Source organism: Herpailurus yagouaroundi, unplaced genomic scaffold (assembly GCF_014898765.1).
Source record: "Herpailurus yagouaroundi ecotype Mexico unplaced genomic scaffold, PumYag 166, whole genome shotgun sequence".
Lineage (NCBI taxonomy): Eukaryota > Metazoa > Chordata > Mammalia > Carnivora > Felidae > Herpailurus > Herpailurus yagouaroundi.
Genome location: NW_024412407.1, coordinates 18,558,193 through 18,568,360, shown reverse-complemented (window position 1 = coordinate 18,568,360; position 10,168 = coordinate 18,558,193).

Genomic DNA, 10,168 nt, shown 5'->3' with positions numbered 1-10,168 from the left:
GCTCTGTCTCTCTCTGTCTCTCAAAAATGAATAAATGTAAAAAAAAAAAATTTTTAAAAAATATTACTCCTTAACATAGTGCTGGAAGTTCTAGCATCAGCAATCAGACAACAAAAGGAAATCAAAGGCATCAAAATTGGCAAAGATGAAGTCAAGCTTTCGCTTTTTGCAGATGACATGATATTATACATGGAAAATCCGACAGACTCCACCAAAAGTCTGCTAGAACTGATACATGAATTCAGCAAAGTTGCAGGATACAAAATTAATGTACACAAATCAGTTGCATTCTTATACACTAACAATGAAGTAACAGAAAGACAAATAAGGAAACTGATCCCATTCACAATTGCACCAAGAAGTATAAAATACCTAGGAATAAATCTAACCAAAGATGTAAAGGATCTGTATGCTGAAAACTATAGAAAGCTTATGAAGGTAATCGAAGAAGATTTAAAGAAATGGAAAGACATTCCCTGCTCATGGATTGGAAGAATAAATATTGTCAAAATGTCAATCCTACCCAAAGCTATCTACACATTCAATGCAATCCCAATCAAAATTGCACCAGCATTCTTCTCGAAACTAGAACAAGCAATCCTAAAATTCATATGGAACCACAAAAGGCCCCGAATAGCTAAAGTAATTTTGAAGAAGAAGACCAAAGCAGGAGGCATCACAATCCCAGACTTTAGCCTCTACTACAAAGCTGTCATCATCAAGACAGCATGGTATTGGCACAAAAACAGACACATAGACCAATGGAATAGAATAGAAACCCCAGAACTAGACCCACACACGTATGGCCAACTCATCTTTGACAAAGCAGGAAAGAACATCCAATGGAAAAAAGACAGTCTCTTTAACAAATGGTGCTGGGAGAACTGGACAGCAACATGCAGAAGGTTGAAACTAGACCACTTTCTCACACCATTCACAAAAATAAACTCAAAATGGATAAAGGACCTGAATGTGAGACAGGAAACCATCAAAACCCTAGAGGAGAAAGCAGGAAAAGACCTCTCTGACCTCAGCCGTAGCAATCTCTTACTCGACACATCCCCAAAGGCAAGGGAATTAAAAGCAAAAGTGAATTACTGAGACCTTATGAAGATAAAAAGCTTCTGCACAGCAAAGGAAACAACCAACAAAACTAAAAGGCAACCAACGGAATGGGAAAAGATATTTGCAAATGACATATCGGACAAAGGGCTAGTATCCAAAATGTATAAAGAGCTCACCAAACTCCACACCCGAAAAGCAAATAACCCAGTGAAGAAATGGGCAGAAAACATGAATAGACACTTCTCTAAAGAAGACATCGGATGGCCAACAAGCACATGAAAAGATGTTCAGCGTCGCTCCTTATCAGGGAAATACAAATCAAAACCACACTCAGATATCACCTCACGCCAGTCAGAGTGGCCAAAATGAACAAATCAGGAGACTATAGATGCTGGAGAGGATGTGGAGAAACGGGAACCCTCTTGCACTGTTGGTGGGAATGCAAATTGGTGCAGCCGCTCTGGAAAGCAGTGTGGAGGTTCCTCAGAAAATTAAAAATAGACCTACCCTATGACCCAGCAATAGCACTGCTAGGAATTTATCCAAGGGACACAGGAGTACTGATGCATAGGGGCACTTGTACCCCAATGTTCATAGCAGCACTCTCAACAATAGCCAAATTATGGAAAGAGCCTAAATGTCCATCAACTGATGAATGGATAAAGAAATTGTGGTTTATATACACAATGGAATACTACGTGGCAATGAGAAAAAATGAAATATGGCCTTTTGTAGCAACGTGGATGGAACTGGAGAGTGTGATGCTAAGTGAAATAAGCCATACAGAGAAAGACAGATACCATATGGTTTCACTCTTATGTGGATCCTGAGAAACTTAACAGGAACCCATGGGGGAGGGGAAGGGAAAAAAAAAAAAAGAGGTTAGAGTGGGAGAGAGCCAAAGCATAAGAGACTATTGAGAACTGAGAGCAAACTGAGGGTTGATGGGGGGGTGGGAGGGAGGAGAGGGTGGGTGATGGGTATTGAGGAGGGCACCTTTTGGGATGAGCACTGGGTGTTGTATGGAAACCAATTTGACAATAAATTTCATATATAAATAAAAAAAAAAGAATAGGGAGAAAGGCTCTTTAGATGCTTCTGTGTTTGCAGGAGCTGGTGTTGATGGGGGGAGGGGGAGGGGTGGAATCTTTGAGTCAATAAAGAGCCCACAAGATATACAAATCTTTCTTTTACTAATACTGGCCTCCTCTTAATGCCCAGTTCAAACTTGTATTGTTCAAGGATCAACTATATTATTTAGCCCTGTGCGGCTTAGGAGGAGATGCTTCTGTAATCTCCCAAGCCAGAAAAGGAAAATCCAGACCAGCAAAAGCTGCCACAGGGAGTATATTAAGACATCACCTCTTATTTCCACAAGTTTGTTATGAGACAGTACAGGTCAAATTTCAACACCTTTATTTTTAACTGATCATCCATTTAAAGCACGAAAAGTCATTTTCCTGACATGACACAGTTGATTGTGGATAGAATAATGTATGCTGTTAGTAGCTGTATTATTAGGTACTTTAATTCTGAGCTCTATTCCCTTTACTTATGTAATTAAAGAACAAGTCAGTTTCCACTGAATTTTTTCCCAAAAATTGAATTAGTCTCTGTAGTTTTTTTTAAAGTTTCATTTACTTTGGTGGGGGGGGGGGGGTAGGGCAGAGAGAGGGAGGCAAAGGATCCAAAGTGGGCTCCACACTGATAGCAGAGAGCCTGATGTGGGGTTCAAACTCACAAACCACGAGATCATGACCTGAGCTAAAACCAAGAGTCAGACACTTAACTGACTGAGCCACCCAGGCCCCCTCACATTCCTCTTTCTAGTGCCTTAGTCTTTCTCAGTTTCACCTAAACCTATTAGGCTGAAATAAACTATACATTGTTAAGCAGATTTTGTCATATCTGTGATCCCCAAGATCCAAAATTGGGCTGTCTTCACAGTTCTTCTTGCGCTAGGAAATTTAGCCATGTCCTAGTGAAAATTTTTTTTCCTAACTTCCCATTTTCTGCTTGGCATGCTTGCTTATAGTTTGAAGAATTATCTCCTCAAATATTTTAAATCTATCTGAACTAACTGGGGAGAAGAAAGAAAAGATAGTAGTATGGATAATTAAGATTTAAGGGTAAAGAATCATTTGTTAATACTGTTTTCAGAATTAACTTCATGGAAATAAGATAGGTTTCCCTGATTCTAGGTGGGATGTTTTTTAAATAAAGAGAACCATGGGCCTGCTTCCTGCCTTTTCAGATCAGCACTCCCCACTAAAATGAGGAAGTGGTGACCTTCAACCTGTCCAAGCTCCCCCCGTGGAATGTCCATTTTGTCTTCTGGCCCCGCAGTGGCCTCACATCACAGGCGACATCATTCAGATAACACCAACTTTCAAAGCCAGAGCAACCTTTGGACCCAGCTCCACTGAGCTCTGAGCACTTAGCCTCACTTGTTTCGTTTTAGAGCTGAGGCACCTGAGTATGGAAAGGCTAATGTACCTCAAGGTAACTAACTGGCAGGGCCATGACTTGAGTCTGGACATAGACTCTTGATCTGATGCTTCACTTTCTGCGCATGTGGGACACTTCAGTAGCTCCCCATTGCCTCTAGGTAAAGGTCAACTCCACAGCAGGGCACAGAAGACACTCATGATCTGTCTTCTGCCCACACATCTAGTCTGATTTCCTGCCGTTCTTCCCTTGAACTTTATTTTCTAGAAGTATTGGAGTGGCTCTTAAATACACTGGGTGGCACTTGACACCTACTTGCCTTGTATGTTGTGTACCCTCTGCCTGGAATGCACCAGCCTTGAACCGTCTCCTGGTGTTTTCTGCATAAGCATTTATTCATTTTTCAAACCCAAATCATCACCTCCACCAGGATGCCCTCTCTCTCCTCTCCCCTTCTACTCAGTTTTCTGTCTTGCCCAGTACATTTATTCATTCACTGATTTATTCAACAAATATTTCTAAGCACCCATTAAGTGCCAGGCACTGAGCATAGGTCGTACACCAATGAACACAGCCAACCAGCTCTCTGACCTCATGGCTCACAGTCTGCTGGGGAAGACAGACATTAAAGACAGTAAACACGGAGATAAATGTGTAATTACAGCTGGGATGATGGCCATAAAGGAAATAAAGATGCACTTGGGGCCTGAAGAGCCCGGTGGGGGAACAACGAATACATGGGGTTGTGGGTTTTCAGTGTGCAAGTCAGTCTTTCAGAGGAGGCTAGGGACTCTTCCACTCTCCCCTCTCATCTCCCTGTGCCCAGGAGTCCAGAGCTCTGCAGGGGGTGGGGAGTGTGGTGGGGAAGGTGGTCCTGCCCCCCTACAGGGCTGGGAGTAGAGTGGGGGTGGGGGGTAAGAGTTGGGTGTCTGCCACCTCCTGACACCTGCCTCCTCCCAACCTCGGTGCTCCCGAAGCCCTGGGAATTCTGTGAGTAAGGGACACAAGCATGCCCACCACAGTGAGGAAGGCAGCCTTTGCTCAGGCAAGAAGGTGTGAGTGATACTGGGGGTGCGGAAGTGATGCCTCCCTCAAGTCCCCAATGGGGACTGTTCTCTGATAACCTTGAAGAGGGCCAGGGAGGTGGCTCATTGCATGTAACACTATCCAAGGACATGGATGATGGAGTTGGAGTTCTGTTTATACCTACATACCTCTTAGTTCTTAGGATTAATTAATAAGATGTACTACATTGCCTTTGCAGATCCATTCGGAAAGACACATGGACACTTTTGTAAAAACTATTTTAGCTTTTGAAAAGAATCAAAAGAAGTAAACTATCTGTAAAAAACAAAAGTGCATTTGTAAATAAGAAAACATCAGCCCCGTACTCAATAAAATGCTGAGTTTCTGAGGAACACTGGACAAGACACTCATTCTCTGGGATTTGTTTTCAAATTTGTCCAGACATATTTGTTCTTCTTATTACAGCCTTCTTACAAAGGTGGGTTTTTTTTTCAATTAAGTGCTTCAAATTCTTAAACTGAAAGGTGAACTCAAACCATAAATCACAAAGAAGCTTGCAGATTTTAAATACAATGATTTGCCTTTTCTTTACTTTTTTTTCAAATTCAGTGGGTCATAGAAATATAACATCTTATTGCACTCATTTAAGATGAAAGCTGTTATAGTAGTTTTTAACTTTTTTCTTATCTCTTCTTTTTGTTTTAAATCTAAAGGGTATAACTCCTGTGGGTAAAAAATGACATCATTAATCACAGAACTATTAATTATTTAGAAGAAACTGTCCAAATTAAAGCTGTTCATATGGAATCACTCTCAGAAACTTTATTACTCCATACATTGTAGTCAGTAAAGCATAGTTTTTAAATAAAATGCAGATGACACATAGCCCAAGATGTTTAAAACTTTTACTTTGTATATTTTAAGTATTTGTAGTTTGTATTAGGGAGTTGTATTTATACTTTTTGAACCTTTGTTTATTCTTTCATAATAATTAATAGTAAGAGGTGATTTAAAATGTTCATAGGAAATATTTGAAATTGTAATATGGAAAGTTGTATTTGGCTTTCTTGTTAAACATTTTTTAAAAGAAAAAACAAGACCACCCAATACATTCAAGTGTATTTTAAACAGACCTCCCTTTAAATGCATCTTATTATATACACACAAGGAAAAGCAAACTACTTTTTGCAGTGTTCATTATGCCATATTAGTAATAAACAATTTCTTTCTGTTACTTCTAAATGACAGAAAGACTTCACAAATTAATAAAGACAATATCATAGAAAGGTGCTTTCTTGGTTTAATGAATAATTATAATGATTTTTGATTCCAAAAAAGTGTCATGGAAGAAATACTTACTGGCTTCATTTGAGAAGTGCTAAGAAAATCTTCAACTCAGATAGTCTCCCTCATTGGCACCAAATTTTACTGCTGGCATTTAATTTCCTTTATGCTAAGGCTTGCCTCTCCTAGTGGGCTTTGTTTTTTGTTGTTAATGTTTTTTAAATGTGTTCTATTTCAGAGAGGACAATAATTAAATTCTCCATGATGCCTTAGCGAGCTTGATTTTATCAAACTGCTTTGCTCTCTGGAAACCAGTTGCCTGGGGGGACAGAGATTCTGAAAGGGACCACAACCAAGAAGTAGGGTTGCTGTAGGGCAGGCGCAGAACAAGGAGTGATGGTCACTGATCGTGTTGTGCAATTATCCGATGTTTCTGGGTGGCAAACGTGCGACGTGCCAGAGGTTTTAGCCCGAGGGCTTTCTCTGACGAATTCAGCACACTGATCAAAAGGTTTACATTGTCTAATGTATTCATGCCTTCAATGAGAACTTGAGAATGAAAGAGATGGTTAAATGCAGACTGGAGTGAAATTTTTTAAAAATTAATTTGTCCTTCACTGTTGTGTGTTTCAGAGACTGGAGCACAAGGAAGTTTTAGTGGGCTTGTTGTTCCTGGTTTCCCCGTTCATTCCAGCCAGCAATCTCTTCTTCAGGGTGGGTTTTGTGGTGGCCGAGAGAGTCCTTTACATGCCTAGGTAATTATTGCTCGTGATTTCCTCTTTGCGAGACCTGCCCTCTGTCTCCAACACGGTTAGTTCCAGAGGGACGGTCCTTTGCGCATGTAACAATTAGGTCCTTGTGGAGCGGAGGTGTTTATTAGCTCAGCTTTAACAACAGCCACAGAGAAGTTTGGGGGAGATCAAGTTCGCACATGTGCACTCTAGTTTACAATGGCTTACCTCCAGTTGGAAGCTGGCTGGGTAATATGAAGTATTGAGTATATTCAGGATTTTAGCAGCACTTACCGCAATATCTATGTTTCATTAAATGTAATTGTAGTAATTTTCTAGAAATATTTGATTTGCATAAAGTTATTAACTATGTTAATTAGCATGATTATAATCAATTTCTTCTCTTTTCTTCCTTCTTTCCCTCTTTTTTTTTCTTTCAACTTTAGGAAATAATTTTTTTTTTAATTTTTAGTTCCAATATAGTTAACATATAATGCTATATTAGTTTCGGGTGTACAATATAGTGATTCAGCAATTCCATACATCACCTGGGGCTCATCACAACAAGCACTCCTTAATCCCCTTCACCTATTCTACCCATCCCTCACCCACTCCCCTCTGGTAACCATCAGTTTGTTCTCTACAGTTAAGAGTCTGTTTTTTGTCTGTCTCTGTCTTTTTTTCATTTGCTCATTTTTTTCCCTTAAATTTCACAAATGGATGAAATCATATAGTATTTGTCTTTCTCTGACTGACTTATTTTGCTTAGCATGATACTCTCTAGCTCCACCCATGTTATTGCAAATGTCAAGATTTCATTCTTCTTTATGGCCGAATAATATTCCATTGTATACATATACTACACTTTATCCATTTATCTGTCAATGGGCACTTGGGCTGCTTCCTTCATTTGGCTATAATAAATAATGCATGTATCCCTTTGAATTAGTGTTTCAGTATTTTGTGGGTAAATACCCGGTAGTGTGATTACTAGATATGGGTAATTAACTATGTGAGGAAACTCCATACTGTTTTTCACAGTGGCTATACAGGTTTGCATTCCCACCAACAGTGCAAGAGGGTTCCTTTTTCTCCACATCTTCACTAACTCTTGTTTCACGTATTTTTTTATTTTAGCCATTCTGACAGGTGTGAGGTGATATCTCATTGTAAAATTTTGCTTTGCATTTCCCTGATGATGAGAGACGTTGAGCATATATTCATGTGTCTGTTGGCCAGCTGGATGTCTTCTTCAGAGAAATGTCTATTCATGCCCATTGTTTAATTGGATTATTTGTTTTGGAGGTGATGAGTTCTTTACAGATTTTGGATACTAACCCTTTATCAGATATGTCGTTTGCAAATATCTTCTCCATTCCATAGGTTGCCTTTTAGTTTTGTTGATTGGTTCCTTGGCTGTTCAGAAGCTTTTTATTTTGATATAGTCCCAATAGTTGATTTTCGCTTTTATTTCCCTTGCCTCAGGAAACATATCGAGAAGGAAGTTGCTATGGCCAATGTCAGAGACCTTACTGCCTGTGCTCCCTTATAAGATTTTTATGGTTTCAAGTCTCACACTTAGGTCTTTATCCATTTTGACTCTACTTTTGTGTATGGCATAAGACAGTGATCTGGTTTCATTGTTTTGCATGTAGCTGTCCAGTTTTCCCAACACCATTTGTTGAAGACACTTTTTCCTATTATATATTCTTTCCTCATTTCTGGGTTTTCTATTCTGTCCCGTTGATCTATGTGTTTATTTTTGTACCAGTACCATCCTGTTTTGACTGCTGCAACTTTGTAATATAACTTGAAGTCTGGAATTGTGATGCCTCCAGCTTTGCTTTTCTTTTTCAAAATAGCTTTGGCTATTTGGGGGCTATTTATTTTTTATTTAATTTAAAAATGGGAAATATGCTAAGATAATGGTATGCCAAAAAATGGAAACTATGTGATAGTATATTTAATTAGCATAACCATTTCACTACGCATATCAAATATGCATATCGCTACACATATATCAAATCATGTTGTCTGCCTTTAAAGGTATACAATTTTATTTAAAAATATATAGGGGCGCCTGGGTGAATCAACTGGTTAAGTGTCGGACTTCGGCTTGGGTCATGATCTCACGGTTTGTGAGTTCAAGCCTCGCATCGGGGTCTGTGTTGATAGCTCAGAGCCTGGAGCTTCCTTCGGATTCTGTGTCTCCCTCTCTCTCTGCTCCTCCCTCACTCATGCTGTCTCTATCTCTCATAAATAAATAAACTTAAAAATTTTTTAAATTAATTAAATAAAAATATATAAATAAATGAAAATTTTGAAAATGCTTTAATAATTAAAATAAATAAATACAAAAATGAGAACAATCTCAAGAAATCTGTCTTTGAGAAAAAAATTGGTTTATAAAGTATAAAGAGCATTCAGATGTATAAGATTACATTATGCCCCTTAGCTCTGAATATTTGAACTATGCTAAGTCTTATCTGTTCTCTTGACTTATTCAAATGTAAGCATTCTGAGACGATGTTTCTTTTTGGATTCCTGGAAATGACCCTGAATCAAGGGAGAGAGTGTTCTGCCAATTATCAGCCCCATGTCCAGGAGAAAGACACTAAGTTTCTTGGGCCAGGTTTTCTCATTTTTTAGAATCAGGGCATTTGATTAAACAATCTCTGAAATTATATCAATTTTTTAAATGTTTATTTATTTTTGAGAGACAGAGAGAGACACACACAGAATCCAAAGCAGTCTCCAGGCTCTGAGCTGTCAGCACAGAGCCCAACGCAGGGCTTAAACCCACGAACCGCGAGATCATGTCCTGAGCTGAAGTCAGATGCTTAACTGACTGAGCCACCCAGGCGCCTCTGAAATTATAATGAAATTATATCATTAAAAATGATGTATATAAGAATGCCCATTTTCTGAAAGTCAGTCATTATAAATCAAAGCATTATAAGGAAATTATTATTTTTTATGATTTTGAGTTAGCAATAAAAATAATCAAAATTATAAATTTTGATTAGAAACAGATTTCACAATTGTGGATCCCCTAAGAACTAAGTGCTTAATAGCTTTCTTGAGACATTTCAAGGTCTTATTTTCTTTTTTTTTTTTTTAACGTTTATTTATTATTTTTGGGACAGAGAGAGATAGAGCATGAACGGGGGAGGGGCAGAGAGAGGGAGACACAGAATCGGAAACAGGCTCCAGGCTCCGAGCCATCAGCCCAGAGCCCGACGCGGGGCTCGAACTCACGGACCGCGAGATCGTGACCTGGCTGAAGTCGGATGCTTAACTGACTGCGCCACCCAGGCGCCCCTCAAGGTCTTATTTTCAATTGATGAAGGGAGATTATTATGTGCCTTATAAGGAAGGCTTCAGCACAATTTGAGAAGGAGTTTATTACTCAAAGATACTATTTGATAAGTTTAAAAATAGGTCAATAATTCTAGATATTCTGTATGTGTCCTCTGTCCCTCCATCCTAACTTCAAAAGTACCCAAATATCACCTTCCTCCTAATTGTACTTTGAAATCTGTATAAAGGGAATGGGGATGGTCATTTAGTATTAGCTACTTGCTAATACTAAAACTATATAGTTTAGGGTCAGA